Here is a 22,883-nt window from a genome sequence, read left to right as displayed (position 1 = left end):
TGCCGGAGTATTTTAGTCACTTCATTCACTGTGGGATTCTCCTCCGTTTTCCAGGTTAGTATTGCCAATGAGTTGGCATATGATGATGGGGCACTCCGTACAAACTTCCGCCACATGGGTGGTGTACACTGGACTGCATCTGGATCTGTGGATGTTTGTGCGTCATCTAGGTCCTTATAAATTACTTCCCGTACGGCCAATTCCCTCAGGTACTGAATTCCCTTCTCCATGGTGGTCCATTTGCTTGGTAAACATACAAGTTCTTCCTTGAAGAGATACCTTTCCTTCACAGCTGACAGGAGACGCCTCCAGAGGCTGCGAGATTGTGCTCCATCTCCAATTGCTTTGTCAATGCATGCGTCCCTAGCAAGGGATCCCAGCCGCCTGGCTTCCTTGCCCTCCAATTCCACATAATTGGCTCCCGTGTCCCAGCACCGGAGCAGCCAGGTGACAAGCTGCTCGCCTATACAGCGACCAAAATCTTTTCGCACATCTCGTAGCTCACGCTGGTATAGAGTCCGGGTAATTACTGTTGATTTTCCGACATCCTCATCCTCATCTTCAGTCTCCTGCACCTTTGATGGCTGGTATGGAGTCCGGGTAGTTACTGTTGATTTTTCGCCATCCTCATCCTCATCTTCAGTCTCCTGCACCTTTGATGGCCCAGCCTCGTCTTCACTTCGCCCAGACTTAGCAGAAGACTGTCTGCGTTTTAAACGACCTGAGCCTCTATACCATTTTTTCACCTTGTCTACAGGGGCAACTTGCACTGCTACAGCTCGTTTCTCTGACCCAGCCACAGGGTCTGCCACAGGGGTTGGAATACCCTCTGCGGGGTCAACTTGCACTGCTACAGCTCGTTTCTCTGACCCAGACACAGGGTCTGCCACAGGGCTTGGAATACACTCTGCGGGGTCAACTTGCACTGCTACAGCTCGTTTCTCTGACCCAGACACAGGGTCTGCCACAGGGGTTGGGATACCCTCTGCGGGGTCAACTTGCGCTGCTACAGCTCGTTTCTCTGACCCAGCCACAGGAGTGGGAGCAGCTGCACGAGCTGGGGCAGCTGCAGGAGCTGGGGCAGCTGCAGGAGCTGGAGCGGCTGCAGGGGCTGGAGCTGGAGCGGCTGCAGGAGCTGGAGCTGGAGCGGCTGCAGGAGCTGGAGCGGCTGCAGGAGCCGGAACGGCTGCAGGAGCTGGAGCTGGAGCAGCTGCAGGAGCTGGAGCGGCTGCAGGAGCTGGAGCTGGGGCAGCTGCAGGAGCTGGAGCGGCTGCAGGAGCTGGAGCTGGAGTAGCTGCAGGAGCTGGAGCTGGAGCGGCTGCAGGAGCTGGAGCGGCTGCAGGAGCTGGAACTGGAACGGCTGCAGGAGCTGGAGCTGGAGTAGCTGCAGGAGCTGGAACTGGAGCGGCTGCAGGAGCTGCAGCTGGAGTAGCTGCAGGAGCTGGAACTGGAGCGGCTGCAGGAGCTGCAGCTGGAGTAGCTGCAGGAGCTGGAACTGGAGCGGCTGCAGGAGCTGGAGCTAGGTTGCTAATAACATCAATTGCAGCTCGATAGGCACAAGCCAGACCCCAGCACGCTACAGTGATTTGTGTCACTTTGGAACTGCCAGAGTCATGACACCTTTTTTTCAAGCATTCTGCCAGCTTTTTAGGATTTTGCAGTTGTTCAGGGGTGAATGTCCAAAACACTGGAGGTGACCACTGCTCTAGAAACCTGCCCATATCCTCCCACACTCCCTGCCACTCGCAACTATCCCGCCTCAAGACAGATCTCCGGATGAGATTCCTAAGTAGTTGTTTAACCCTCCACAAAATCTGAAGCGCATTCAGGAGACATAACAACAAGAGCAGGCTGGTCTGAGTATCCCAAGGATATTCAACATCTCGGAGAACCACCGTAACTAACTCGGGGGATAAGAGGGTGGTGGTGAAGGAGAAAGGGAGAGTGAACAGGTAGGGAAACATGTCTTCCCCTGTCCCCTTCACAGATTGGCTCCCTAACGAAAACAGGCAATAGGTGTAATTGCTAATAGTTTCCGAGATATGGGTTCCAAAGTATAGAGTCGACGTCAGTGCTGAGTACAAATACCAGGTTAAAGTCGTGACCAGATATTTCATCATTTCATAAGCCATTGTTACACCGCACAGTACCATAACAATCTTAAACCAGGGCCCGGAAAGGATAAACAGTGCAACAGGGAGCACATACAGAAAGTAACGCACCATAAAACTCAATTTGGAATACAGGTACAGCAGACTGGAGATTAAGGCAATCAACATCGTGACTAGCAACTATTAAGCAGGTCCAATACTTATACCAATTTTAGTTTAACACACTCTGGTCAGATTTGTCGATATCTCAACCCTTCGGGCCCCACGTTGGGCGCCAAAAAGACTGTTGTGGTTTAACCCGGCTGGCAGCTAAACACCACACAGCCGTTCGCTCACCCTCCCCCCTCCCTCTCTGGGATGGGGGGAGAGAAACGGGAAAGTGAAGCCTGTGAGTTGAGATAAAGACAGTTTATTAAGACAGGAAAATAATAATAACAATAATAATAATAATAGTGATAATGGTAATAGTATTAACAATAATAATGTGTAAGAAAACAAGTGATGCACAATGCAATTGCTCACCACCCGCTGACCGATGCCCAGCCTATTCCCGAGCAGCCGGCCCCCCCACCCCGGCCAGCCACCCCTATATATTGTTTAGCATGACGTCAGATGGTATGGAATACCCCTTTGGCCAGTTTGGGTCAGCTGTCCTGGGTCTGTCCCCTCCCAGCTCCTGCTGCACCCCCAGCCTGCTCGCTGGCAGGACAGAGCAAGAAGCCGAAAAGTCCTTGGCCTGGTGTAAACACTGCTCTGCAACAATTAAAACATCAGCATGTTATCAGCGCTCTTCTCATCCTAATCCAAAACATAGCACCCTACCAGCTACTATGAGCTACTTAACTCTGTCCTAACTGGAACCAGGACAGAAGTCTGGCAGCCTGAAGTGAGGTAGCTGGAACTTCCTCTGTATCCCCAGAGACTTCAAAATCACTCTTTTGAAGAAATAGGTGAATAAAACTTACACTACATTGCACATTTTAAAAGGAGAAACAAAAGCATGTATGGTTTTCTTTTCTAGACGTGCTGTAGTACTGAATTAGAAGCTAATTTTAGACTGGATTTACTTTAAGTAAGAACAGTCTCTCCTAAATGAGAAAGGAAGGATTTTTTCCCCCTGGAATATTAAACTATGAACCATGACAAAATACAGTGACAAAATGACAGTTAGACAGCCAGCAAAATCCATGGTATTTACAATTTTGTCAAATGAGTCCCCTTTTGCAAATGTTTTGGCCTTTGCATATTTACATTCCTTGTGCTTCATGCATTGATATGCTTCACGTAGCACAGCTACTGCACTCCATCAATTAATGCTGTTCTTCCTAGTTTCTAGTCAGCAGGTTTCCACTGCTTCTTTGTTTTCCTGTTTGAATGCAATACATGCTAATTTTACAGTAAATGCCAGTTTACATTAGCTCAGCTGTCCTCATGACATAATTTGACTTGAAGTTATGCAAATAACTTCTTTCCACATACCTCTGATTAGCTGCAAAAAAGCACTCCTTAATTAGTCCTGAGATAATCAGGGAGAAATCACAGTTGATTACATATGCTGAATTTGCTTCTCAAATCTGAATTGCAGTATTTTCTGCCACAGGACCTGTGAGCACTCTATAGAGTTTGCACCTTGCCTTCCCTTGAAAAGCACTTCAACTACTCCCTTACAGCTTCATCAAATCAAACCATATACAGTGGCTCTACCCAAACAGCTAGGGATCCCTGCTGACAGTCCAAGTGAAAAGCCAGCCATGGCAGTACAAATTCTGCCTATTGCTGCAGATATAAACTAATAAATCTTATCAAAAATATATAGGCATTAGAAACCTTTACAACTGGCAGCAAAGAGAAGTAGCACAGAAGCAGATCTTCTGATTAAAATGATATTGTCAACAGATGTCAAAGTGACAATTTCAGAGGTCTGTAATTTATATGGTATTTCCAATGGACTTGGCTGGTTTTCTTCACACTGAATGCTTCCTGTTCCTCAGTGATTACTCAGTAACTTATCATAATCTATTTTTCAAATAAATAGGAACAAGTGAACTTCTGAAGGCTCATCATTCAGATTCAATTTGAGTAAACAGATATGTGTTTAAAGGCTTATTCAGATTTTGGTCTCAATAACCTAACACATCTTGAGTTCTTGAGTTACGGACAGGTAACCTTTTCTACATTGTCCCTAAACTCTTCACCATATCAAGTGTCTTGATAAGGTGAGAAGTAAGTCATACATCTCTCAGTAAACTCTCTGTTTTTTAGAAACAAGACTGCTGGCTGATATTTTCTGCAGGTATGAAGGAGGAATGATAGCTGAGACTGAGGTCATTTATTACTTAACAACTCCAGACACAAACACACACAAAAAGCACTGAGACTTTGATTTTGACTGGTATAAATTCCTGAGGTTACTAGGAATTCAGACTTGGATCTGAAATTTCCAAAGTGTCCTTCTGAACAAGATATGATTTGAACTTGGGATTTGTATCTCCAATTTACATGGGGTATATAATTACCCATAAAGTATTTTTGCAAAAATCAAGGAAAACATAACAAGAAAAAGGTAAAAATAAATGTATTTAAACTTAAAGTTGAAATGAGCTACAGATTTGATAAGCTAGGAATGATTAATGAAGGAATTTTCTTAACAGAATTAGCAAGAAGAGAAGGATTTTTTTCCCTAGACGAACCCTTCTTTGCAGGAAAGGAGGTCTGGGCAAGACAAAATAAGAAAGAAAGAAAGGAAAAAAGAAAGGAAAAAAAAAAAAACTTTTAGATTTTGAACTCCTGAAGCTCTATGGAACAAACACAGAGGAATAGGACTAAGTTCTTCTCTCATTTGTAACAACTTGTCTGAGGCAGTGATAACAAGGTTGAATTTTACATAAATCTGATATCGAGGTGTTACCACACTACCAACAAAATCATAATACTACAGGGTTTGTTGCTGTTGTTTTAAGAGAGTATTGGTGACATTTCTTTGGTCTATTAGTAGGTATTACGTTCTTTCACTGAGCATTTCCCTTTGTCTCCTTGTTGCTGGGTGATAATCTGGAGAAAATGAGGACTATCCTGAAGATTTCTGTATCATGATAAAGGCAATACAAAGTGGCCAAAGTGGCTGTATATCTTCCTTCGCTCTCTGCCTCTGGGATATCATGTACCTGCTCTGCAGAGAAAAGCAGTGGCAGGAAGAGAATATAAGCATGAAATGAATCCCATAACAATATGTTGCATAATCATTTGAGGATTGCTTTGTAGAAGTTTATTACAACAATGAAACTATGAAAACTATAAACTCTAGTGTAAACATATCTCTCATCACCTATCCAGAGCAACTTCATCAAGTTCACTCAAGATATTCTGAATGTGTAGTGATCTTGTGAAAATGAAAAACTGAAGAGACAAGGAAGAACTATCCAAATAGGTACTTGTTTAATATTTGAAATAGGATTCAAATATATATGTTACCATGCCAAAATTAATATTATTTTTTCATACCTTTTTCAGCTTATTTCATCAATAATTCAATTTTTTTACAGTCTGTAAAATGCATCTATCCCATTAGTGCAACTAACACAGACCAGAGCCTTACCACTGCTCATTTTCTCAGAGGCAGCTACACATGGTTGGAATGTTTCCCTAAGAGTCTTCAGTTTGCAGTCATACATGGGGTTGCAGATTATGTAAATTATTCTAGCAGTCCAGATGCCCTCCTTCACTATGGCTACATGGCCTTTTCCTACCAGAATCAGAAGTAAAGACTTTCTATGGCCAATTTCAGGAATTCTTCCTTACCTAGAAAGACACATAATGTCATTAACAGTAATGATATGTGGCATAATTTCCGTGGTTGTATGACAATCTAAATGAATGTAATACCAAACAACATCAAAATTATTAGGCATTCACACTGTCATGTAGCCGCAATAACATCTTTTTGTCCTACCCTGTCACAGCCTGCACAATAATTTCCGGTCTGTTTCTCTGCTGTATAGGTCTCCTGTGCTCTTTCCCACTCACAGAGTCAGGGCTTAGTTACAGAGAGGGCTGCACACCAAGTCCCTTTTCATCACTCCGGTATTCCTTCCTCTTCTCCTCAGGATGTGCTGTAGCATATGCATGATAAGAGAGGGGGGCTGTGTTCTCAGGAGAGAAGTGCAGGAGGGTTGTCTCATATCCAGCAAATTAAAGAAGGAGGAAAATATTCTCAACCCCCCTTGGTGTTTTAGTATCTACCACAACCTGAAGACTCTCAGGGGCACATCCCAGCCATGTGAAGGGAAATCATTGTGAAAGACTTGTTAGTGGGAAAAAAAAAAAAAATCATCTTCTTCCCAGTTCCCAGAGACTCTTTTTCTAAAGACTCCATATGTGGAGATTTAATGACAGTTTTTGCATTAGTACTAGAAATGACTCAAATAGAATTGTCCATCACAGTGAGGACATCACAGTGGGGACAGTGAGGAAGTTGTATATAATGCCAGCTCCAGTCACTTGGAGGTAGATATAGTGTATCCTCTGTGACAAGATCCAACTATGTCCAACTTTGGTAGCAAGACTTTATTTTCTCAGTAGATCCCTAATGATGCTTATGTCCTGTTAACTCAGTAACCTCAACAAGGTGTTTTTTTGTGTGTGTGTGTTTTTTTTTTGTTTGTTTTTTTAATTCTGGAGGTTAGTTCATTTTTTGTCTAGACCATCTGTATTTATTGTCATTACTATATTTTATGAAGGACCCATTCAACCCATTTGATCAAATAAACAAGGCCTGTGGCCTCAGATATGACTTATACAGACAGAGGAAATCCCACTCTGTATTTTAAAAGCTGCATTTGACCCTATCACAAAATAATTAATTCTAATGACATAAAAATTTTCATAGCATAGCAAACTTCTTCAAAAATCCCAAGACCAAAAGATTCTCACCTTTTACACACACACACACAAAATGCTGAAGGAAAGCCAAAACATTTCATGTCAAGTCAAGAAACACACACACACACACAAAATGCTGAGGGAAAGCCAAAACATTTCATGTCAAGTCAAGAAATATCAATCTGTGACAATGTTTTGCATCTTTAATTCCATTATACCAAATGCCTGATGTTGATGCAGCTTGCTTTTTTTTTTTTTTTTTTTTAATGACACCTTTTAGTGGGGGGGTGAAGGGAAGGGTCTTCTTCATTGCAGTCCTGATTATACGGAAACTGAACTTTCTCACTGAGTCAAAGAACAGGATAGCTGTACTACTGCTGAAATATACATCTAGCTGCATGTTAATACTCATTGAGGTCAACAACAAAACTCATGGAATTTAACAGTGCAGAGTCAGGATTTAATTGTTCAAACATTCTTTATTTTCTCTCTAATGTGTTGTAAAATATAATACATTACATAATAACTGTGTGGTTATTGAGTTATGAGGGTAGAGATAGGTGCATAAGCACCTAGGAATTTACTGAGAAAATTCTCAATAGCAAAACAAATTTTCCTTCTGAACTTGGTCCTAATTAGGCATCCAATCAAAATGGAAGTCTATTTTTTCCCTAAGTTGTCCTTATTAGTTGCCTATCTCTGTACAAGTACAACAACGATATATGCACTACTTAATTTACAACCCATTCTTTGACTAGTCTTCATCGTTTGCAGCATCCCGAGTTTTCCAGTGCATGTATCCATTGTCTAAGTCCTCACAGAAGTTTTCTGTATTTCTGTCTCATGTTGGAGGCTTAAACTCCTCATGCAGAGATCTGTTTACCTTCTGTATATACTTTAATCTTTTGCTTTGCATTTTTAGAGTACACACAGAAAGAGACCTAGACATGTAAACGAGTGAAAATCTGCAATTAGTCCACAGACTCCATTGCTTTTTCCCTAGAAGTAGATCAGCACCACTGAGAGAAATTGGCTCTAAATAAATGTTTTCTAATTGGTTTATAAAACAAATGTAGTGTGTACTTAGCTGATCAGTTACCCAGAGGACGTTTCCGTTGCTATTCTTGTAATTTTTAAGTGCATGAAGTTACATACAGTGCAATCTGTTTGACAAGTACCTTTAGGAAAAGGAACTGTCTCATACTGAGAGTGCTTGCTTTTCCGCTATTATTCCTTTTAGGCTTGTATTGCTCTGTTCCCTATCTTCCCTACCCCATGACTTCTGATCAGCATCTCCTAGGTGCTCTCTGCTCTCATAATGAATTAATTTATTTTGAATTTCCATCCTCCCATCTTTTTGGATTATCTTTTGTCTTTCTTGAAGTCGAAGTCACTGATATATATATATATATATATTTTTTTTTAAGTGAACATAGAAGTAGTCTTTGAACATATATCCTTAAAGACCTATTTTCTTTATAAAGGGTTCTGTTTTTTTCTTTATCCCCTCCCCTTATTGGAAATAAAACTTCAAAGCTGGATGTCTAAAACAACTGTAATAGCCCATGACTGAGGAACACAATTTGGTTCAGAGGAAGGGGTCAGCAGGAAGGTTTCAGCCAAAAATGAAATAACAGTGCTTCGCTCCCTCCTTTTTTTTTTTTCCTGACGAGATTAGCTTTTATTATTTATGCTTTTCATCTCTTTTGTTTGTTCTCTTTCAGTGTTAATACAGACAGTACTAAATGATAATAGTATTAGTCGCCACATACACTAATAGTCTTGGCATTGGCACGTTAAATCCTTAAATAATAGAAGTTGACCAGATTGGGTTACCATTACAGCATGTTTGTATTTCATTGATCACACTTACTGATTTTCTGCCTAGGTCAGCATTGTTCCTGTTTTATTGTCAGCAATATTAATATACACCACCTAGTTATGCTTTATGCATGTTCCTAAATAAAATTACACCACTATTTTAATGATTTCACATAATGTGAAAAAAAAAAAAAAAAGTATGAAACCTAAACTGCTCCTTCCTAAAGAAAGCTTGCAATTATACAAAGTTTGAATCAGAGGTATTAATAAGCTGCATTTTCGGTTTATTATTGACTGATGAGTAGTTTGGTTGTAATCAGATGTAGTTAAATCTCTGCTTAAGATGTTACACCATGTGATCAAAGGAAAGAGTACATACAACACTGCTATAACAAATACTTTTTATGATACCACTGGAAGGACAGACAGAGAATTGGCTTCTAAATTGTTTGTTTGTTTGTTTGTTTTTCTTAAATGAGTATTATTTGACCAGTATATCCCTCAGAAATTTTAATACAGAAGTTGGTAGGGTCTCAGACCTGGTTGGTACTGAACTTAGACAATGCCTTCTGATGATAACAAATATATATTTTTTTTCTCTATATTCCTTACAGTATCAGTTTCTGATGGTTAGTTTGGTTTAAGTAGCTGACAAAACTTCACTTCAACCTTAAACATAGATGGAAGAACACACTTCTCAGTTTGAATTAAATCCATGAGAAACATTGACGTAAAATTCTCTAGTGGCCCTGAGGCAACCAGCCAAGTAACCCTAAAGTCACTGGACTTTTAGGGTACCTAGAGAAAAGTAAATATTGAAATAGCTTCTCATATATTGGATTAAGCAATCTCTTTGGCTGTTAGCTAGGTTGCTGAAAGACACAGAAATCTGAAATGTGAGGTTGTGAATAATAATAAAATCATAGAATGGTGTGGATTGGAAGGGACCTTAAAGATCACCTAGTTCCAACCCACTGCCATGGGCTGCTCAAAGCCCCATTAAACAGCACCAGTCCACATACTGACCCCTGAGGAATACCACTCATTACTGATCTCCACTTGGACACTGAGACATTGACCACAACTCTTTGAGGGCAACCATCCAGCCAATTCCTTACCCAAAAAGTGGTCCATCCATCAAATCCATGTCTCTCCAATTTAGAGACAAGGATATTATGGGGGACAGCAGTGTCAAATGCTTTGCATAAGTCCAGGTAGACTATGTCAAATGCTCTTCTCTCCACCAACGCTGTAACCCCATTGTAGAAGGCTGCCAGATTTATCAGGTACAATCTGCCCTTAGGGAAGCCATACTGGCTGTCACCAATCACCTCCTTATTTTCCATGTGCCTTAGCACAGTTTCCGTGAGGATCTGCTCCATGATCTTGCTGGGCATTCAGGTGAGATTGACTGGTCTTTAGTTTCCCAGGTCTTTCTTTTTTCCCTTTTTAAAAATGGGTGTTATGTGTCCCCTCTTCCAGCCCATAGAAACTTCACCGGACCGCCACAACTTCTCAAATATGATGGACAGTGGAATAGCAACTACACCCACCACTTGCCTTAAGGCCCATAGATGCATCTCATCAGGTCCCATGGACTTGTATAGCTTTAGGTTCCTTAGATGGTCTTGAACCTGATCTTCTCCTACGCTGGCTTGTTCATCGTTCTCCTAGTCCCTGCCTTTGCCTTCTGGAACTTGGACTGTGTGGCTAGAGCTCTTGCCTGGGAAAGACTGAGGCAAAAAAGTCAGAGAGTACTTCATCCTTCTTCATATCTTGAGTAACCAGGTCTCCCATTTCCTTCTGGAGAAGGCCCACAGTTTCCCTAGTCTTCCTTTCATCACTGACATACCTACAGAAGCCTTTCTTGTTGCCCTTGACATCCTTGGACAAATTTAATTCTAATAGGGTTTTAGCTTTCCTAACTTGATTCCTGGTTACTCAGTTGTATTCCTCCCAGAATACAGAGAGTAACTTTTGTGTATCTTTTCTGAAACTGCTCTGGATTTGCAGTATTCTCTTTCAAGCACAGCCATCAGAGCTGCATACAGATTATGAGTGCTGGTCTCTTCAGTCCTGCATACAGGAGACTATGCCATCTCTCTCCTTCATGTTAACATCCCTGTTTCACATGATTATGATATACATAGAAATACAATACAGAGGACACAGAATAAGTTAAAGAACAGGAAAGAAAAAGTCTCTCTTCATCTGCAAGTAGAAAATGAATAGATTTAGAGTGGTGAAATTGGCAAGATCAAACAATCAAACATATTAAAGAAAGACCTCCTTTCTACAGCGTGTCAGGCATTAGGCAGCCACAAGATTAACTTCCTTAACAAGATTCTTTTTTTTTTTTTTTTTTGATTGATTGACTTCTACCAGGGAAATTAAACTTATCTGTGCCTAAACCATAAATAACTTTTGGAAAAAAGGTTAATAACTTTTGGAAAAAGGTTATCTGCTTTCAATCTTCATTATCTGTTTGATGAAATGAGAATAAAATAATTATAGATGTGTTGAAATAATTTATAATATTAAGATATTATTAAATATAATTCTGGAGAAAATATTAAAACATTCCTACTGAGGCTTGCAAATGACAAAGCTGATCTAGAGACTGACATCCAGATCACCTGGTAAATTGGTACCAAATATATGGTAAGAATCTGATGAAGTTTAAAGTAGTAACATTTCAGCTGTGATGGCTTAATGATACAAAAGTGAGTCAAGGTTTGTAGGAAGAGATGCTTTTTTTATTGGATCAACAGATTTAACTGGGAAAAAAAAAAAACCACCACCACCACCAACAACAAAAAAAAACAGCAACTAAAATCTCATGCATAAAACCCATTTAGTTAAAAGAGAACTCTCTGAGAGAGAGAGATAGAGAAATCCAGCAACAAAAGAGAGAGAGGAAAGCTGCCACAAAATAGACAATATCCCAGTAGTTAGATTTATCACCAGGGACAAAAGAGATGTGGCTCTTCTTGTTTTGAAATGGATGAGTGCCTTAACGCCTGGGTTATTCAATATTCAGGTGCATAACTGTCTGACTTTGATCAGAGTTTCCACATAGAAATGAAGAACTAGTCTGTCCAAAGCTTCTCTTTTTTTCTTTTCTGAGTGTATATGCTGATCTAATAGAAGATATTTCTCCTTACGAAACTTGCCTGAAATAGAGTTAAGTACATAGTTAGTTTACATAGATCATTATTATAGGATATGGGACTGTGTCCTGAAAAGCAATGATTCTGCAAAGGATTTGGGAGTCATGGTGGATAAATAGTTACTTATGAACTCTCAGTGCAAAGCTGTGAAAACAGGACTCAGGCACTGCTTGAATGTGAAACAGGAATGTAAACATAGTCAAGGGAGATGGCATAGTCTCCTGTATGCAGGACTGAAGAGACTGCCACTCATAACCTGTATGCAGCTCCGATGGCTGTGCTTCAAAGAGAATACTACAAATTCAAAGAAGTTTCAGAAAAGATACACAAAAGTTATTCCAGAAAATATATCTCAAAGTCAAATAATTTCTCAAAGAGATGGATATGATGTTATTTTAAAGCAATCTATATGTGGACTTGACAAAAATAAAATATAAAATAAAATAAAATAAAATAATAAAGAAAAAACACTGATATTTAATCTAACAAAATCACAGCAACAGTCAGTGAATGGCAGTAAAGGCTAGAGAAATTCAGACTAGAGTTAAGGTATGCTTTTTTGAGTAGACTGTTAACCATCGGAATAATTACTAAAGAACACAGACAAAAAAAAATCTATTGGTTGTACTGGATGTGTGTTTTCAAAATATATATTCTTTACTTCAGCAGTGAGGTACTGGGCATGACAAATGAAAATTTGGGGAAAATTACTTTGTCTACTTTGAGACAAAAATCCATCAGACTTTAGGTGCTATTAACCTAGGGCCTTTGCAACCTCTCAGTCTCTGGCACATGCACACTGAAAATATCATTTCATTATAGCATTTATTTTGCAAGTTTTAACTCTCAAAGGGCAATCACTTAGCAATGAGTAGAACACAAAAAAATAAAAGAGAAAACTCTGATGGGTCAGTGAATGGACAAAGGAGGAGGTAGCAAGCCCTGTTCTCAAAAGTAATATTACTTACCACAACACCATGAACATGAGTTTAGCTCACCATTCTTTATTATTATTGATGCTAAAGAAATGGCTGTCACTGATAGCACTCTCCTCCACAGTAATGAAGAATGCAGGGATGACACTTACATACCTATGCTCAAATTGGGTACTACAGAGTACAGTTATTGAATATGCCATCAGTTGGAAACTGCTGCACCACCTGTTATCAGAAAGAATTAATAAGAACTGATATAGCAGATGATGGAGCCTGAACTACAGAGTTGTGTGTATGATTTTCTGCTCCCTGTTACAGTTAGTTGTGAATTATCATTAGCCCAGAGCTAACTTGATTAGTTTTGCTGCAATGGTGACCGGGTAACAACCAGCACAGGCCATGATTCAGCAAGAGGCTCAGAAGGATGTGTAACCCAAATGATGCGTTTAAATCTGAGCATGTGTTGACACCCTTTGCTGGATCAGGGCCATATAAAGGAAGATAACCAACTAGCAGCTGTGGTCAAAAGGAAGGATAGAGTAAATGGCCTGACGACCCTTCCAGCTTCTAATTTTTACAATTCTAGGTAGATTTTAAGGATTGCTGGAGCCTAGAGCCTTGTTTTCTAGCAGACTTGGCTTAAATACCCTTGCAACTTACATGCCAAACCATTCTTCCCACTCACTGTTGCAGTCGGAGCTGATGTTACACATCCTCCCTCCTATCCTCAGCTGTTATTATTAGCATATGGAATTTCCGCCTCCTGCTCTGTTTGAAATCCCAGAGTTTAATAAAAGACAAAAAAGCCCTGTCCTACAATTCTTCTTTGTTATTTAATCTCAACAGAACTCTTTGCCAAGAGCCTTTTTTTCCCTTTTTTAATTTCTCTAGACCAACCTTAGCCTCCAGCCCACAAGGTCTGCTCTCAGTTTATGACTGGGAGCTGCTCCAAAGCTGTCATTCACTCCAGTGTCTGCTGCCTGTCTCAGCCTCAGCAGCTTCCTGCTCCTTTCATCTGTTTTCTTCTGGTGGTGCCTTATTTAACTGAAGGTAGTTTCTCATTAAACTCATAAAGGATCTGGAACTTTTAGCATTGAAAACATTAATATTTTTGTTCCTTGCATGGTGACATCTATCTTTCACATATGACCTGACCTTATTCCCATTATGTTCACTGTCAAAATCCTTTTGTATTTAGAAGAAGCCAGCCCTTATCCTTGCTGAACACTGAAAGCAATGCACTATGGTAATTCATTTAAACTACTTATGAAAAACAAACAAACAAACAAACAAATCCCAAAACCTCAATTGAGTTTATTTTAGCAGTATAGACAGGAAAAAAAAAAAAGAAAGAAAAAAAAAATGAAAGAAAAAAAAAAACACACAAAGCCTCATCTTTATTCTTATTTCTTACAGCTTCTGAATCAGCCTAGGGACACAATTTAAAGAGTTTAGCTATTGGACTGCCTAAAAACTAAGAGTCTGGCCTCAGTAAGGTCATTCAAAGTGTAAGAGTTAGGTGCCTGTGCTCTATGTGCTATTAATGGCTCCAAAATTAAGCTCTAAGTGTTTCTGAAGGATAATGTACAGGAACGGGTGAGAATTATATGCCTCAAAAGGATAATATAAAATGAGTAATAATACACTGAGGAAGCCACCCCAAAACTATAGAAAAAGCTTAAGACAGGGTGCTGAACTTTCACTTTTCGCTGAAACTGGGAATATTCAGGATTTAAGTAGCTGAGCTCTCTTATCTCTTTATGTCCATACATCTACAGAGACTTGTGAAGGTGCTCCACCATGGAGAAACGTAATCTAGATGAGTCTATACCTTATTTCTTTATCTATTATTAGCAGATCTTCATCTCTCCTGCTTCTTAGCTATTAGATGCCACAAAGTTTTTGTATAGAAAAGAAGAGTGGATTATAACTGTGCAAAGATGCAGCCTTTGGAACTAGCTCTGTATTCTCAGGTTCTCAGCCTTTTTCTGCAGCTTACTAATTTTTTTTTTTTGTGGCTTAGCTTTCTGAAGTGCCTATTTTTTACTAGTCACTGTGAATTACTCCTTGGAGACTCTTAGAATATGTTACTGGCTGTGTAGGGAGCCCAGTTGCTTATTTATAACTTCCTGAATCACCATGATAAAGGCAATACAGGATTTTCAGGCACTGAAAAGGCACAGTTAGAAAAAACAAAGTGTTTTATCTGAATTTTCCATACTTTGATAATAAGAGGAATCATGATTTGGGTCTTTATGTGCTGTTGTGAGAATAATGGCAATAATTTTGACTAACTGGTTCTTTTTCAAAAAACTGTGGAACAAATGGATCATTAAAACTAATTGTAAGTTAGACAGACATTATGAGAACTTAGGACATTAAAAAATCTAAAGGTGCAGACTGCTCAAACAAAATTTTTCTCTTTCACTGGTTTTAAATCAGAAGGAACAATCCAGTAGAACCTTCATAATTTTGTCCCTGAGTAAGAATAAATGACATATCCAACCCAAAATGGATGCATATTCCATGTAAAAACAATGCAAAAGTCTTGCTGGATTCAGCAATTCTTTTGTACATCTCCTTTAAAGTGACAAAAGTCTGCTTGCGGAGCGGACTGAAAAAAATCAGAAACAAGGTGGGCAAAAGCAACAATGAAGCCATCTTAATGTCAGGGTAGCACACTAGTCATTTTAGGATGAAGAGAGACCTTTTGATAATTTACACAGTTCAGGAGATGATACTATGTTCTTTTTTATTATTATTTATTATTTGTGCCTAACAGTACCTAAATGTTAGGGTTAAAAGGTCACCTCTGTGACCGCTCACAATTATATGAAGGGATTTTCTTAACATAAAATAGACTGCACTTAAGAGATCCTTATATGGAGTTATACTTTGCAATGGTAATCTTCTGCATATTAATTGAGTTCTCAGTACAGCAGGTGACATGACTCATACACACATTTGCTCTTTATATTGACATCAACAGCTGTGAAAATGTCCTTTATAGCCTACATGCATAACTCTATTGTTAGATAGTAATCTTATAAAGTGTGATCTCTTAAATTATTTATTTGTACTATAACATCAGCTGAAGTATTTAGTCCCGTCAATCTATGTTTGAAAGATAAAAGCAAAATATTTATACTTTTTTTTTCAGCCATTTTCCATATTCCCATTCCTGTTCCCTCTTCCTAAGGGTTTTCCTTTTCCTCTCTGCTTTTAGCATGTGCACACAAAGTTGCTATGATGTTGTCGTACAGTGTCTTAGTTATGCATGTGATATTTTTACAATGCATTGCTAATGTTTCCTTTGCATTGTGTTTGAAACATCTCAAAAATATGATTTCCTAAATTGCAAAAGCCATCCCACTAACACTGAAATTCAATGGGATATGAGTGTCTCATACACATTTGTGTATTTTTTTTTTCTGTTTCAACAAGGAAACCATTGATTTTTAGTCTGTATAGTCCACAAAAAATCAACCACCCCAAATTCCCCTATGCCTTAACAGTGAAGTGTGAGCTAGGTATACATTGTATTAATATTTAGAGTGTATTGCTTCTCAGAAGCTTAGTAATAATAATAATAATAAACAATTCTACATTTGAGAAGAAAGCATTTTTTCTTCAAACAAGTATTCAAAATTGCATAATATAAATTAATATCTTGATGAGAAGAAAATGCAGTGTCTCTTTCCCCACACTTTTTTCAACTCATAGGTGTTTTATTGTATGGGTGTTACCATATGGTAGAATGCCCTAATAATAGTATTCATCAGAAGAGTGTTGCACAGACAAAAACAGAAGAGCACTGGAGGAACTCAGGGAGCCTGCAGGGAGAATTAAGGTGTTTCATCTCTTTTCTTTCAGCTTCCTCAGCAAGACTTGCTCTACCAGCCTTGAGATTCTGCTCATACTACTTTGCAAACCAATGACCTTTAAATCTTTTTCATGCTGACAGACATTCCTAATGAAAGAGACAAGTTTCGTTTCAGAGAACTTAGGCAGAGCCTCACAAAGGAATTGTGGCACTTCAATTTCATTTTGGGCTGCATTCATGTACTTAACTCTGAGGGGATTCACAAAAAAAAAAAAAAAAACCGCTTTGCTGCTAGAGTGCTTCAGCACGCAAAGCATCAAAAGCTTTCAACACAAGGCTTACGTAGTTGACTGAAGTTTTGCTGCTGTGTGTGCTGAGGTAGATCACCAAGCTGGCTGAGCTGCATGACACAGTGCTTAAGGCTCTCAGGAAATCATAGCTTAGGCCTCCCTCTACCAAAGTCCCCTGAGGTCTGATTTGGTAAGCTTCATGATACACCTAACACATCCTGATAGCATGAAGGTGATCCCAAAACATGGAAGACACAGCTATTTTTATTCAAAAGAAGTGATAATTTCAGGATGTCTTACTTTCCAGAAATGCTCAGTCTTTTAAAGAGCTTGCAAGGGATTGAACCATGCTAGTTCACCATGATGGTCATACACTCCTGGCATTTCTGCCCAGTTTCAGAAATTCAAGGATAACTTGGAATTAGAGAAATGAACAGATTGATCCAGTCTGAACTGGCAAAATGATAAGTTGAATAGAGTTTTCCAGTCATAAGTCCAGAGCCTTTAATCTCCTCGTATTTCTGTTTGACTAGCATTGCATCTATCATGTTGCCTGTTAGGAAGCCATATTAAGGAACATAATTCTCCCCAGTCATTATATAAGTATATTCATATGTGAGTTTATAGGTATGTAAGTTTCTTAATAAGTGATTGTGAACAGATGTTAATTAAGCTATACTTATAATTGCAGGTGTCACAGCATTCAGCATGACAACTCCTAACAGGAGTTCCCAATCTGAGCTTTGGCATCTGTTTCTGCAAAGAACAGAAATAGAGAGTTTGGCTGATACCAGTCCTCAAGAAGTCTTTGTTTCCAGTGGAGACATGATTTCATGGCATTTCTTTTAAGAAATCTTCAGCATTCGAGTCACATAACATTGGGTCATTGAACTAGATTCACAATCTCCTCCCCAATTAAAACCAAAATGTCTGTGAAATTAGACTTTTGTGAGCCAAATGCAGGGCATAATTGCTGGATTGTCCCTACTATGTATGGATATATTTAATTTTTCATTGGAGGGAGTCTGTAGTTCTGATGTACACGCTGACCTAGGAAGCTTATACATTGCTTCCAGTAACTTGCATGAAACCTGTTTTTCCAGTGATCTTCTAATCATATACAACTCTGTATGGAGTTTTCCATAACTATCAGATATTGCTGAATATTCATGCTTTGAAAACACATGATTTGGTTCACTTGCGATCTCAGCTGATCTTGGTTCTTGTGTGGATGAGAACATAAGGGATTACACAGTCTCACTCTATTACGTCTTCTGCAATACATTTCCACCTGTTAACAGCTTTAGTATGAATACCAAATTCTACCATCTGTCTTATGTATTTTTTATTTATTTGGTGGTGCAGCTAAACCAACCATAAGTCTCCTTTTAAATAAAATTATTTCAGGACATCTCGTCCTGACTTTTCATAGTCTTACTCTGCAAAGCAAATGAGAGTTCTGCTTGCTCCTGCACACTGACTACCTTTCAATTTGGCATCCTCTAGCACAGCATTAGTAAACATCATGCATGGCCACAAAGACTAACAACTACTAGAAGTTTGCCTAGCTTGTTGACATTTGAAATTATAGAAAAAGAAAATAATCTGAAGAAATTTTTTGCCTACTGTTACTATTTTGCCTAAAAAGGCAGAAGTCCATTGCAATATTTTTTTACAAGTTTTTTATTATGAGAACAAAAAGTATCAGTTATGTTTTTTTCAGTTATGTTATGTTTTTTAGAAGTCCTCAAAAGCTCAGTATAATCCTCTCTCCCCTCCCTGAGCTGCTAGTAGTTCAGATGTAGGTCAGGCAGTACACAACATCTTTCAAACCACTCAGCCCCATTACTCTCAACTCAGCTGCTTGTTCATCAGCTGGTCCTTTGTTGTTTGCCAATGTATTATCTATGTTCTACAGAAGACAAACAAAAAAAAAAAAGCATTTTTTTTAGGAGCTAATGAAAGTCTGCCTCATTCACTATTTTATGTTTGTAAGGTTTCAATTCTTAGCTATTCACAATGCTAAGAGGTCAGTAGGAACTGCAACATCACAAAACACTTGTTCTAATAATATACTTGCATGAAAGTAATTTTAAGCTCTACATATGCAGTGAGACCTGAATAAAGGATTTAGGAAGGTATAGCATTTAAAATGTCATCCACTAACTCATACTATATAAACTGTCATTCGGATTTGCCTTTTTGCTGCAAGTAACTTGATTTTACTTGTCACATATTAGACAACCTTACATTTTTGTAATGCATCAACCACATTAAAAAGGAAAAAAATAATTTTAAAACTTCAAAAATAAATATACTTTCATTCCAACAGTCATTCCTTCCAAAATGACTCCAAGGAATGTGAGAGCTAATGAGAAATCTGAACATTCCCCACATACTCCAAACATGGGTAAATAAAGCTCACTTACACAGAAATCATTTAAAAAATACAGAGGCATTGAAAGTATGTAGGTACTGTTAGGTAGGGCTTTGTCTTCTAAGAAGGTTTTGATTTAAGAAAGATAATTTGCTGATGGCAGCATGGCAGATTAGTTGGGAAAAAAGATGTAATTTCCTTTTTCTGCCCTCTCTATTTATTTAGTATCTTGACACTCTGGTGCAATGAATGAGAACTTCTTATTACCAGCCCAATGGGAGAATAAAAATTCTCTTGTGTAATGTGCAGTTCATTTTTTTTTTAAATGCAATAAAGACTATTTAATGTTTCACAGCTTTAATTTTAAAAATAAAATTTAAAAGGAAAAGAGACACAGTAGACACTAACTTAGTGTCTACTAAGGAAGGCAGTCTGCAAATCAATACAGAAATGATGAGGAAAAAAAAATATAAATAAAGCTGACCAACTAGTCACAGGACTTTATATCTAAAGCAGTCCCTGAGTTTGTCTCCACTCCATTTTGAGAGTGTAAGGATGTTTGGGCTTGCCATTCCTTTGTGTCTCCTACAGATCTTGAAAATCAGTGGTTTAGGATTAGTTCAATTCAAAACAGTAGTGCTAGCCTATAAGATACTGCTGAACTGTATAGATTTCTTGCCGGGGATAATATGCAAAGACTTTGAAAAAAACTGCGTTAAGTGCCTTACATTCTCTGGCAGCTCTAAACAGATCAGTCTCCTTGGAAAAACAATGTGAAAACAGCTGTCAGGCTGCTGCCATTTATCATGGGTGGCCATGAAAAAAAGAGTGGTCTGGAAACAGGACAGCAAGCTTATGGTCAGTCTGGCTGTACATCTTTTCTCTGCAGGCTCAGTGGAAGACGCCTTATGTTATTTTCTGTTCTGCTGGAGCAGTACAGGAAAACAAGGGCATAAGGGAGCCCTCCATGAGCTCTCTGCCTTCGCAGAATTGCTTATGCACACAGATGATATGACTGCAGCTGATGAAATTAAGTTTGGGGCAAAATGATGATAGCATTGTGCCATTAACAGCCCAGTCCCAAAGCTATAGTCTGCATTTTAATTTTTTTATTAAGCACCTTAAAAAATGCTGATATTAACTGTGTTCTGCTTTTTCACAGTCATGTGGGTGGAGAGATATTTACTGTCTGATGCAGAGAAATATTTGTTTTCCAGTGGACTAGATTCTTTCCCTTACTGCCAAAGGCAGCTTTCTTCATGAGGAGCAATCATAACTTTCAGCAGAGGATTTGCTTGGATAAGGAAGGAGAGCAGGGTCAGTAAAAGTGATGGGGAAATGATGGTGATCAGTGAGGTTATGGGGGGGACATGTTACAGAACTGGGACTGGAGGCAGGTGAAGGCAAAGAAGAAGAAGGAGGCTGGGAGATTTCCAGAAGGAAAAGAAAAGTTGCAATGAGAAGCTGCTTGCACAGCCCACCCTTGCTGACACAGTCTAAATAGCAACAGCTGTTAAGACAAATATGAGCGTGAGAGTGTGTGTAAATCAATACCCCAAAATGCCTAAGAGCACCTTTGCCCCCAAAAAGGTTCAGCTAAAGAGGATTAAACAGTAACTGCAGAATTACAAAGAAACTTTGGGAGCAAAGATGGAGTAAAGTTGAGAAGTATAAGAGAAGCATGACATTTTTTAACAGCACAGAGAGGCCTTGGAGTGAACCCAGCAGCAAGCCTGGTTTGCCACTGCTGAACATCTCCCCATTGGCACCACAATCTATGTTACAACCAGGCGAAGCAGTGTCCTCATCCGACACCATGGGAATCCTGCAGCCAGGTAGTGGACTGTCCTTATGGGATGAGCAGACCTGCACCTCCGGTGTGCGAAGGTGACCTCAGGTAGCTCTCTCACAAGCATGTGAATTAGCAGCCTGTAGGAAGTGGCAACAACATGCACAAACTTAGAGCATCCTCACCTCTAGCAGGAAGCATGTGCATGTAAGGTGGCCTGCACCCCCAGGAGGGCTGTGTGCCTGCTTTTCCTGAAGGAAAGAAGTAGTTCACACATCTGTGTGAATGTGTGTGCACGTGTACATGATTGTAACTTTCAAGGATTACCTGTAAGAGGGTGTTTAGATATGTGTAGGTGTTTACTAACATTCTGTAAATGTCTAGAATTGTATTATGGATTGTGAATGTACAGTTGCCGAAGCTGCCATTAGCAAATCAATACATTGCCTTGATAACAATTCCGTTTAAATTATGTGAACAGAGAATTTTTTCCCTGAGACAGAGATTAGGACTGGCAGTTATTTTGAGGGAGAAAGAAGATGAATTTGATAAGGAGCACTGAATAGAGAACAAGGACAGATTTGGCAAGAAAATTGGAAATAAAAGAAGGAAGCAGAAGACAGACTGGAGACAGGAGATGGCTAAAAGGGTGGGGTTTGGTATGGTATAACAGATTGCACCAACTTTCTCCCTTAGAGCCTGAAATAAAATCTAAGATTCCCAAAATTCTTATCAGCTGTCGTAGAAAATATATCTCTTGTCCCATTTCAGAGATGGTCCAGGATAAAGAGAACAGCCTGCTGCCGCTGTCATCTGTTTAATTAATCCAAGCAGCAGAAAAATGTGGGCTCGTTCTTAAGGTCCCGATTCTGTTAATTGTGTTAATGAACCAAGTAGATGTCAAGATAATATCATGGATTTGTATTGCTTCTATTGTATCCAGATGCCATTTCCTCTCATAGAAGAATACAATTATGGCTGTGAAGTTAAGCTATCAAAAGTTAGAAATTGACAGAATCAAGGTAACCAGTGTGACCTTAATTTGCCCATCTTTTCCATATGAATTGTAGTCTTTAATTACAGAATCACACACTGAGCTCTCTCAAGAGGACTCCTACCTAACTCAGTGCATCAAAAGGACTTAATTAGCAGCTGTTCAATATTTTTTTTTAGCCTCATTGTTCAATATGTTGCCCTGGGCCTTATTTAAAAAAACATCATTCAAGCCCTGCTCTGAAAACAAAATTATTAATTTCCTCCTGGGCTTTTCTATAATGCTCATCATCACAGAATCTGAGTACTTTGTAGACAATTCATTCATCGTTGTAAAAACCATATGAAATTTGAGGGCATTATCTCCATTTAGCAGATCAGGAGCTGAGACACAGAGACTAAAATAAAAAATGTTGGGTGTCCAAAGTGAAATCCTTCAAACTGTCAAAGATGGTACTTTACCGTTACACAAGAACTACATATTCAAAGACCAGTTTCCACAGTCTTTGTTAGCAGCTAAGATCATGCAACATTTTGCAAAGCAGACTTAGAGGTACAGACCAAACGCCAAAGATAAAGAGCATATCTGAGTTCCAAATCATTGCATTCAGAGTTCATTTTTCCAGGAAAACTAAGTCACATCTTCTGCTCCCGCAGTTCTCTGCCTCAGCCACTATCCACCTGTCAGTTTCTGAA

General features: G+C 39.1%; 1 long non-coding RNA gene across 1 annotated transcript in view; it reads right to left on the bottom strand.

Moving 5' to 3' along the window:
* Positions 1-1,534: 1,534 nt before the first annotated feature.
* The window catches only part of LOC308187887, a 104,379-nt gene continuing 83,030 nt past the window's right edge, over positions 1,535-22,883 (bottom strand). The window contains exon 4 of the long non-coding RNA XR_013944980.1: positions 1,535-22,878. This is a non-coding gene — a long non-coding RNA (uncharacterized lncRNA). The remainder of the gene's footprint in view (positions 22,879-22,883) is intronic.

The sequence above is a fragment of the Anser brachyrhynchus genome, assembly GCF_964034855.1.
Source record: "Anser brachyrhynchus genome assembly, chromosome: 1".
In the NCBI taxonomy this organism is placed as follows: Eukaryota; Metazoa; Chordata; class Aves; order Anseriformes; family Anatidae; genus Anser; species Anser brachyrhynchus.
This window is presented reverse-complemented; position numbering and strand designations above follow the sequence as displayed.